General features: G+C 38.7%; 1 protein-coding gene across 1 annotated transcript in view; it reads left to right on the forward strand.

Annotated features, from left to right (window-relative positions):
* The window catches only part of TUSC3 (tumor suppressor candidate 3), a 165,644-nt gene that overhangs the window by 154,858 nt on the left and 749 nt on the right, over positions 1-10,037 (forward strand). The window lies entirely within an intron of this gene.

Consider the following 10,037-nt stretch of genomic DNA (forward strand, 5'->3'; position numbering starts at 1 on the left):
TGATGCTTATGGAACTCTGCACCAGATTTCAAATTGCAATGGCTCTACTAGTTGTTAGTTTCAGTTACTAATGTGATTTGAGGCCCCAAAACAAGACTTTCACTGCTGCATATTTAAGCAAATGAGATACAAAACACAATATGATGGAAATGTGTGAGTGCATCTCCAAATGCTATCAGAAAGGGAGAAAATTTAAGAAATGTAAAAAAAAAAGCGTCACATTTTATCAGAGCAGTGGTTCTGAGGCAAGAAATATTTGATTCAGAGATGAGGAACATTTAGCCTCCTAGATTTTGTATGAACACACAGGCATGCTAAATTTGTTTCTTAAGAAAAAATAGTGTAATAAAAAAAAAACACATGACGTTTGGTCATGCAAAAAGCCCTAAATCAGCAAGAACTGGATAATAATTTTGATAATTGTTGGCCCTAATATTATGGTACTGATCTGTGCATGGAGCTCCATATGAACAAAAGGTACCTCATTCTTCTTAGTGCTGGAGATTATCCTGTCATCACTGCATTGAACTGTTACTCCATGCACACACCCAAGTCTTCTGGATTGTACAGTAAAAGTTTCTACAGTTTTTTTATTGCATTTATTTTTGTCACTACTATCTGACATAGCAGGCACAGAATCTTAAAAGGATTTTGTGACATTTGAAAGCTTTTACATAGTCGGCTTATTGATTTTTTTGGCAGTGCTGCAGTCCGTACCACAGGCAGCATCAATCCGAGGAGAGGCTGAACTTCTTTCTGTTGTACTGTAACATTCTGGCTTCCTGAGTCATATCCAACAGCTTCATTTTCATTGATATCATTCATAACTAGGATTTACATATGTGCTGTACAGTGCTGAATTCATTAACTAATCACTATGTACATATATGCAAAAAAAATAAAAATCAGCACCAGCCTAGTTAAGTAAACTCCACATTATAAACATTCAATATCTGACTCCTTCATTAGCCATTTCTATCCCATACCCTACTGCATGCCCCAAAGATTCAGAAGCTGAATAGCAACTAGCTATTAGAACATCTGAAAAATTTGTAGACAACTTTATTCCCTCTATGCTTTTTGCATCAGCCACTAGAAGCCAAAACTATCCATACTTCTGAATTAAAGCAGTTTGACACCACTTTAACTGCCTTGCCACTATCCTACAGAATCCTGGAATTTGTAGTTTGGTAATGCACCAGATCTCTCTGACAAACCAGGCAGAATATTTCACCAAACTACAAACCCCAAGATTTATAGGATAGAGTCATGGCAGTTAAAGTTTCAAACTGCTTTAATTCTGCAGCATGAATACACCCTATGAGACAGCTGAGGAGAGAGGCTTTATCCTCTGAGGGACCAACATCCAGCTCCAGCAGCCATTTCCTCTTAGAAAACATCCAAATTGTTCCAACACATCCCCAGAAATCTGTCTACAAATACATCCTCTCTGCAGTGGCTTCTGGAGTATGCTCCAGGGTGCATATTCAGTTCATGCAAGATATTGACCTGTTGGGCTTGCAAGTTTATCCTACTCAGGTCTCTCCTGCTTCTCAACATTGCAGAGGAAGGTTTGTAAGAAGTACAAAAGCTGTAAATTTGTCTACCATTGCTGTTCTTCCAGACAAAAATTGCAGGCTTATTGAGAACAAGAATTGAAAGTCACTAATTTTGATCACATGATCCAAGATTTTACATCTTGGACATTTCTTCTGCTCACCTCATAGCTGTGCTTTGGTTTACCTTGTAAATTTACTTCCTTTTTAAGGCTCCTTTCCTGGTCAGGTATAGAACTTCACAAAAATTGCCACTGCCAAAACTGTTCTTTTCTCTATAATTTCCCCACCTCTGTCATTCTTTCCTAAGCAGTGGGCTTCACCAGGAGTGGAGAAGTGGACAGAAATGCCCACCCATATTTGAGGTTCATTTTCAATCAAGTAATTTTGATCATTTTTTTAAAAGACACTTGGGAAGTCTCTTCATTGTTTGCCAAATAATTGGAATGACCTATCTAGTACTTAATCTTCATTGTCTTCAGTCTTCAAGCAGATGAGAACATAACAGTCTTTATACTTACATTTATAAGTTTTTCGGTCACTATTTTATAAATATTCTGGCCTTGTTACTGATTCCAGTGCCATGTCAGTGTCATCCATTCTTACACCCTTCTTCTTAGGGAATTCTTATCTAACTCTCTGGGGATACTCTATTCACTGACAAAAGTATTGCTGGATTCGTTAAGCTTTTCTTGAAAATCCATTTTGTCTCCTGAGATAATCTTTACAGGCTGTGCTACAGTCTTACCTGTCTACTTGTCTCCTGTATGTTACATATTCTCCCTCCAGGCATGCAAGTAAGTCACATTAGTTTTAATGAAAAATATATGTATGTTCACTAAAGACAACAGAGAAAACTAAGGTGCCCTGTTACTTAAATAAGATCTTGGTATTTTTTGGTGGGGAGATGGACTCTCTTTGATACTGCTAACTGCTTGACCATAATTCAAACTTACCATTATTTACAGTATTATTTTAGTCCATATTCTCCTGTCCTATCACAACTGATTTCTTCAGATTTTTTATTTATTGGGCAGTCTTCATGCTTTTCTGTGGTTTAGAGGGAAGAACCTGTAGTATTTCCAAATAGCAATGTGAACATGCTGATTTTCCATTTTCAAATAGGGAAGGATCACATGTCCCATATATCTCTTCTCCATCCAGAGCTTCTTACATATATCATTAAGACAGAATAAGGATAGCCCATAAACACTATAAATTCTACTGTGGGAGTCATAGAAAACTGAAAGACAACCACAAAGAGTCCCTTCCCATATCAACTGTAGAGTGTGGGAACTAGTGCCCATAGAATCTTTCTGCATTTCTCTATTAATACCAGAAGCATTGCATGAGATCCAGTAGAGCAGTGCTTCTTAAGCTATATGATATGGAAAACCAATCAGCTTTTTTTCTCCCAGTCAGTCAGGAACCAGTACCATATTTGTGCTACAAGTATTTCTTTCCTGAAAATTCTCCAGGGAGTAGTAACCAATGGCTCAGAGAGTGGTGCCAGTCCAGGTAACCACTGCTTTGAGTAGAAAGAATAAATTGGGCATCCACAATTTTCAGGCATGATTTATCATTTATTTATTTATTAATTAAAATGTTATTATCCACTCTTTCACCATCTCAAGGTAGCATACATTAAGACCAACCTAACAAATTTAAAACAGTAAAATAATTAAAATAATTTTAAACGGTCAAAGGGCATATTAAACATTTAACAGATTAAAAGAGTTCAATTTGAAATGAATTACAACCATATGTTTCTGTAAAGATCTCAAAAGCTTTTTTTGAACAACCATGTTTATACTTGCTGCCTAAACAGCAGCAATGTTGGTGCCAACCAGGACTCCAAGGGAGGGTGTTACACAGCTGGAGTGCCAGAGCAGAGAAGGCCCTCACTCATGTTCTCACACAGCATACTGCTCTGATTGACGGGACACAGAGGAGAGCCCCTCCAGCAGACCTTTATCCTCCAGCAAGTGCATATACAGACATGTGCCTCTTCAAATATTGAGATATCAAGCCTTTTAGGGTTTTAAATGCTATAACCAGTACCTTGAATTCAGATCAAAAGTGTTTTCGCAGCCAGTACAATTCTTTTAGAATTGTCTAGATTTTGTATAATGTTTCTATCAGTGGTTTAGCTGTTGCATTTTGCACCAACTGCAGTTTCCAAGTTATCTTCAAGGGCAGCCCTGTGTAGTTCAAGGGCAGCCCCATTAGTTCCACAAATTTAGAAAGGGGAAAAGGTACAGCTACCTGACCCTGACATGTGCTCCAAGACTTCCCCTTAAATCTGTCCTTTCACACTTTCTGCAGTAGGAAATCTACTAGTGGGTGTATATCAGCACTTCATCCAAGGTTAGAAGAAATACCTGAAAACAAATCATTTTCACTTAATTGACCACCTTCTAGTTAAACTTTTTTTTAAAAAAAGTGATAATATTACATTCTAAGTAAGCCATGTGATTCACATTTTGTACTTTAAAATATCATGTTTGAATCAGTATTCTGTGAAGTAGTGTTAAAGCTAGCAAATATACTTTGTATAAGCTGCATTAATGTTTAATAAGGGTGGGGGTGAGCACATTGAGGAGATCCTAAGTATGCTTTTTGAAAAACAAAAAGGTTCCCCAGCCACCATGTTATAAAAGGAATACATAGGGTTTGACTGAAAAATCAATTGCAGTGAAAGATATTGTCAGCCCAGTCTCCTGAAGCAACCCTCTTGCTCTTTCAAGTGGACCAGTTCTAGACATTTGAGGAAGATCTGTTCAGACCATTAATGTGTCACAATTACATGTAGTCTGATTTCTTACTCCATATAATCAGCTTGTGCAATATTTCAGGTCAAATTAGTATGTTCCATATGATGAAGTTGACTAGAATCCACAAAGGTTTATGTCAAATAATAATTACTCTATGTACTCAACTATAAGTCAACATCATGTATAAGTCGAGAGCAGGTTTGGGGACCAAAATTATGGATTTTGATATGACCTGTAGATAAGTCAAAGGTAAAACCTACTGGTGTGTAACTAAGAATCTAAAGGGTGAAACAGTGCCAAAGAACTTACAAAATTCCAGCAAGTATAACTGCTTGTGCTCACCCTAAAGCCCGAATGAATGAGAGAGTAGAGGGGGAGGTCAATGCTTCCAAGACACATTACATTCTTGCTTTTCACTAGCTGACGATTCCTTTTTAGATAAGAAAGACAGCTTTAGATTGACCCATGTTTTTGGGTCCATTTTTTTACTAACATTTCTAAACTTATATATAAGTATATACAGTATTAGTCAACACGGGATGACAAGACTTTTCATAATTACCAAATTGTATTGTCAGTTTTTCCAAGAGAAGGGGGGAAATCTTTTTTGCTGAAGGAGGATGCTATGTACAGATTTTACAGGTCACCTAAAATAGGCTCTGCTTGTTAGAAATTAGTTAAACAAATAATTAATGTTTGTTATTGTTGTGGGCTTTCAAGTCATTTCCAACTTATGTCTACACTAAGATGACCCTATCATAGGGTTTTCTGGGCAAGATTTGTTTAGAGCAGGTGGTTGCCTTTGCTTTCCTCTGAGATTCAGAAAGTGTGACTTGCTCAAGATCAGCCAGTGGATTTCTATGGCTGTGCAGGGATTTGAACCCTAGCCTCCAGAGTCATAGTCCAGTGCTCAAACCACTATACCCTACTGGTCAATATTTGTTCCTCATTTATATTTTTTTCTATTACTTTTTTCTTTCAGTGCATCTCTTGCAGCAATAGTAAAACTAGTTTCATGAGAAAACTGTAGATAAGAAAACATAAAATAAGTCCTGGATCTGTCAGACGTACACATTTTTCATGCCACTTTTCTTCTCCCTAGAATAGGTACAATTCTTTACATCTTGTGTATTCATTCATGTGATCCTGGTAATTATACAGTTCTAATTGTAAGAAAAGGAAGCTGTCCTCTAAGTACCTCATGCAGAAACCAAGTAGTGGGAATGTGGGCTATTTTGTTTTGTTTTGTTTTTTCCTATCCTTCCTGTACTAGTCCAGTTCCTACTTATGGTCTTGGGCACTCCAAATTCCTTAGCATTCAAATACCTCAGTTAGAGCCAAATGTTGAACAAACACACATACAATGAGAGAAATGGATCTTCAAGCTCTTCTAATGTAATCTCTGCTAAACACAGGATTTGCAACGCAGGATGGAATTACATCTTCTGCTTCGTGGTTTCTGGGCCTTACAGAGGGTACCTGAAAGATCTAGTGTGAGAGATCTAAGAGATCCAAGCATCACAGAAGTGTCTCCTAAAATTTAGCCCAAATTAGCTTTCTTGCAATTTTGATCCATTTATTCTAGTGGGTTATAACCAGCAATTTCAATTGTGCCTGGCAACACACTGGCTGTTGCAGTGATTTAGTTCCCTGTAACCAGCCTTGATCAGCAGATTAGATACAGCATTTTGGACCCAGCATTCTGAACAGTTCCAAAGGCAGCCCAATGCCAAGCAGTAATCCAAATGACATGTAATTGTGGCATGTGTCACCACAGCCAGATCTAACATCTCAAAAAATGAGCACAGCTGGCACACTAGTTTTAAATGTGCAATCATCTAGGCTTTGGGCTAGGTCCAAGAGTACACCCCAGTTATGCATTTGAGATTTCAGAGGGTAGGGAGAGTGTAATCCAATCCAGCACAGGCTGAATATCTATTCCCTGATCTGTCTTTCAACTGACCAGGAGCACCTCTGTCTTATCTGGATTAAGTTTCAATTTGTTCATTCTCATCCAAACCATTATTGACAGTAGACACTGAAACAGCTTCCTTTGAATGAAAAATGATGTCACCTGGCCCCAACACTGTGGACACTTTCTTCCAGTAGTTCCATGCCTATGCAGAACAGCAGGTGACAAGACTCAGCACTGCTGTAACAAAAAAGCCAATACACAGGATGCCAAACAGGAATCACCCTGCACCATCTTCTGAGCTCACCCCTCCAAGGAGCCTTTAGAGTACAAGCTGAACCTCAGCTTTGCTGCAATGAGACATTCACCATTACCCTTGCCCACTTGACTAATCTCCTTCTGGATAATTTTATAAGCCAAGAAGGGCACAGGTCCAACACACATCTGATGGCTTTGAGTTTTCCAAAGATCCTGTCCACATTTCCAGTATGAAAACCCCCTGAAATGTATCCAATAAAACTGGACATACAGGAGCCAAAGTTGCATCCACTGGACCTAGATCAATTTCAGCATCCAAGTCAAAGTGAATCTGAGCTATTTTGTTTGAAGTGTTATCCACACTCTTCACGGTGGTCTGTATTTTCTTCTTGTACAGCTGAATGTAAAAGGCATTTGATTACTTGAGACACCTTCTAGATGACACTATGCACATGTCATTGATGGAAAAGAAATATACTTTTTTTGCTGATGCCACTGTCATGGCTTAGGCTTTCCAGTGGGATCTAGCCTATGTTTGGTTGGACCTGCTCCATGTTTTCTTCCATCAGCACTCTAATTTCTCCATGTTCATTTCATGAACTCCAGCTCCCTAGTAAATTAGGGGTTCATTTGGCTCTCCCTCTTGGCCATTTCTCAAATCCAGAGAGTAACCAAAGCTGCAAGACGAATGCCTATCAAATCAGTAGGGGCTCATTCCCACTTACATTTAAACCAGTTTACAACTCACCTTTACTCCGCATCAGTGAATCGATTCCAAAAGATCCATCATTCCCACTATGGAAGCGGATCTTTGCATTATCCCTTTGTAATCACTTCTTTTTTAGGTTACAATGTTTGAGGCTTTTTACCTTAAACTAAAAAGCAACTAAAGAGGTGCATAGAATTACTGCAACCAAAGTTCACCATGTGATTATAAACTAGGTCTGTCCAATGAAGCTAAATGCTAGGAGAGTCAGAAGACAAACAAAACATTTCTGTACACATCAGTTAGTTAAATTATGGGATCAGATTACTCCAAGATGTAGTGATAGCTTTCAGTTAAGATGGCTTTATAGATGACAAAATTATCAGTTGCTATGAGTAATCAGGGATGGACAAATCTGTCTGTCCCACTTCTTCATACATTTCAAACTGAAATAAGTGAAACAAATTCTCACTCAGTCTGTACCTCCAATATCCCTCTGAACACATTGTGGAACACAAACAGCAATCTGCTCTTACATTCATGATCTGGTCATACAGTAAACTTCCCATGGACGTCAAGTAGGATACTTTGGCCCTGAATGCTGGACTTTTTGTTGTTACATGTCAAGTCATTTCTTACCCTAAAGCTAAGTTATCACAGGATTTTCTTGGCAAGATTTGTTCAAAGGGGGTTTGCCATTGCCATCCTCAGAGGCTGAAAGAGTATGACTTTCCCAAGGTTGCCCAGTGGGTTTCCAGGACTGTGTGGGGATTCAAACCCTGGCCTCCAGAATCACAGTCCAACTGTCTAAATGCTGGACTAGATCAGTCTTATATTTTCAGTTTTCTGTGTAACTGAAGTCTCTTGAAGCACTGAACAGTACCCACCTAGTTAACTTCAGTTAAACAGAGCCTCCAGCTATGTTTCCGTATGGACAAATCACATGATGAAATAAAGGGAAAGAAATTGCTTGGAAATTTTATCTTTCACTCACAATATATCCTCCTCCCATATGTCTTGGGGCTGTTCCTTTTACAAGTTTACAGATATGCAAATCATGTTGGATGGTCCTGCAAGGGTATCTCACTGGAGCTGAATAGTCTGCTTTCTGTATTCACTTTCTTGGATGTGGATCTCTTCAGGGATAAAATTATGAAATTTGCCAGGCTTTTCCTGGCATTAATTACACTCTTCTCAGGAGATCTGTTTTCCCTATATGCATTTCTCCGCAGGGGATTTTCAAGGACAGTAAAGGAGTTTAACTCTCATCCCGGCAGACTTTAAAAAAAAAACCCTTCTGAGTGAGTGCCTTCATCTGGGATATTTTCTTCCACCAATGAGAATACTAGTGTGTCATGATCTATGAAAATGTCCCACTTCTCCAGTATATTTGTTGGGTCAATTTTACTCTCAGCTGGTTTTTGTCTATTTTAAATTGTACATAACAGATGGAAGAAACTCAGCAGCACTGTTTAAGTATTGTTCAGGTAATGAGACCTACAAGACAGACATTTTAGAGCATCATCTCATGTCAAATCTGACACAAAATGTAATGTTGGAGAACTAAAAGATCCCATCTACTTAAATGAGGATTACATATAATTGGGTTACATTGACTAAAAACTGCTGTCATAGTTGTTGCTATGTTTGAAACGCAGGATAACTTGTGTGCATAGCTTATCTGTGAGGAGAAAATTAGTGTGGACATTTGCACAGAACTATGTGCATGTCTGTACAGATAAATTCAATACTATTTATTCTTCACTGACAGGAGGTTGGGCACAACTTGCTCAGTTTAGTGTACTCCATCTTAGCCATGCTGGTATGAACAATGGAAGTTGTAGTCCAACACATCAAGAAGATACAGGATTGGCTGTGACTGATCTAAACTAGTGCTGCTAAGGCTATTTGATGTTAGGGAGCCAGCACCATATTTGTGTCCATTGGATATAATTCTGTCAGGGGTTTTTTCCTGGAAACTTCCCAGGGAGCAGCACTGATCCAGAGACCACCACTATGAGTATCTCTCGCTACAAGCCAGTATCCCCCCCCCCCCAAAACACACACACACGTATTAAATGAACTGATATATATGCCACTAACTAGAAACAAACTTTATCTTCTCAGTACTCATTATGAAAAGCAGTGGGACACATTTCTGAATATTTGTTTATTTACTTATTTCAAAGATTTATATCCCACCTTTCTCCCACAATGGAATTTTAGGCAGGTTACAATGATTTTATTAAAAACCGCAAAAGTTTAAACATGATTAAACATGACTATTATTTTTTAAAATAAGCTAAAAACACAGTGAAAACTAGTAAAAACTGTAAAAAGCATTTAGAGTACACAACACAAGTAAAATTCATCCAAGTGAGTACATGAATTATGCTACTAATTTCAAATATATTGACTCTTTACAGTGTGAGTATGAATTTTTTGTAATTACAGCGCGCCCGCGTCATACGCAGGCGCGCCTTACACGGATTTGAGCTTACACGCTCAAGCCACGGGGAGCACATGAGGCGGAAGGGGCAGCACATCCCATTCAATTGAATGGGCGCGTGCGCCTGTGGCGCCTGTGCACTGCTGCGCCGCCATGCACGAGCCCCATTGTTTCCAATGGGGCTTGAGCATAGACGGAATTCACCTTACACAGAGGGGTCCAGAACAGATCCCCCGCATAAGGAGAGGGCCGACCATATTTGGTGGAATCAAGTCTTTGCCTCTTCTTGATCCATACTAATCGAAATGTCACTCACAAGTATAGTATATGTGGCATATGAAAATAGAAAGGAACCACCCAAGATGATAACCTGGTCTCTTTC

This window comes from Sceloporus undulatus, chromosome 5 (assembly GCF_019175285.1).
Source record: "Sceloporus undulatus isolate JIND9_A2432 ecotype Alabama chromosome 5, SceUnd_v1.1, whole genome shotgun sequence".
In the NCBI taxonomy this organism is placed as follows: Eukaryota; Metazoa; Chordata; class Lepidosauria; order Squamata; family Phrynosomatidae; genus Sceloporus; species Sceloporus undulatus.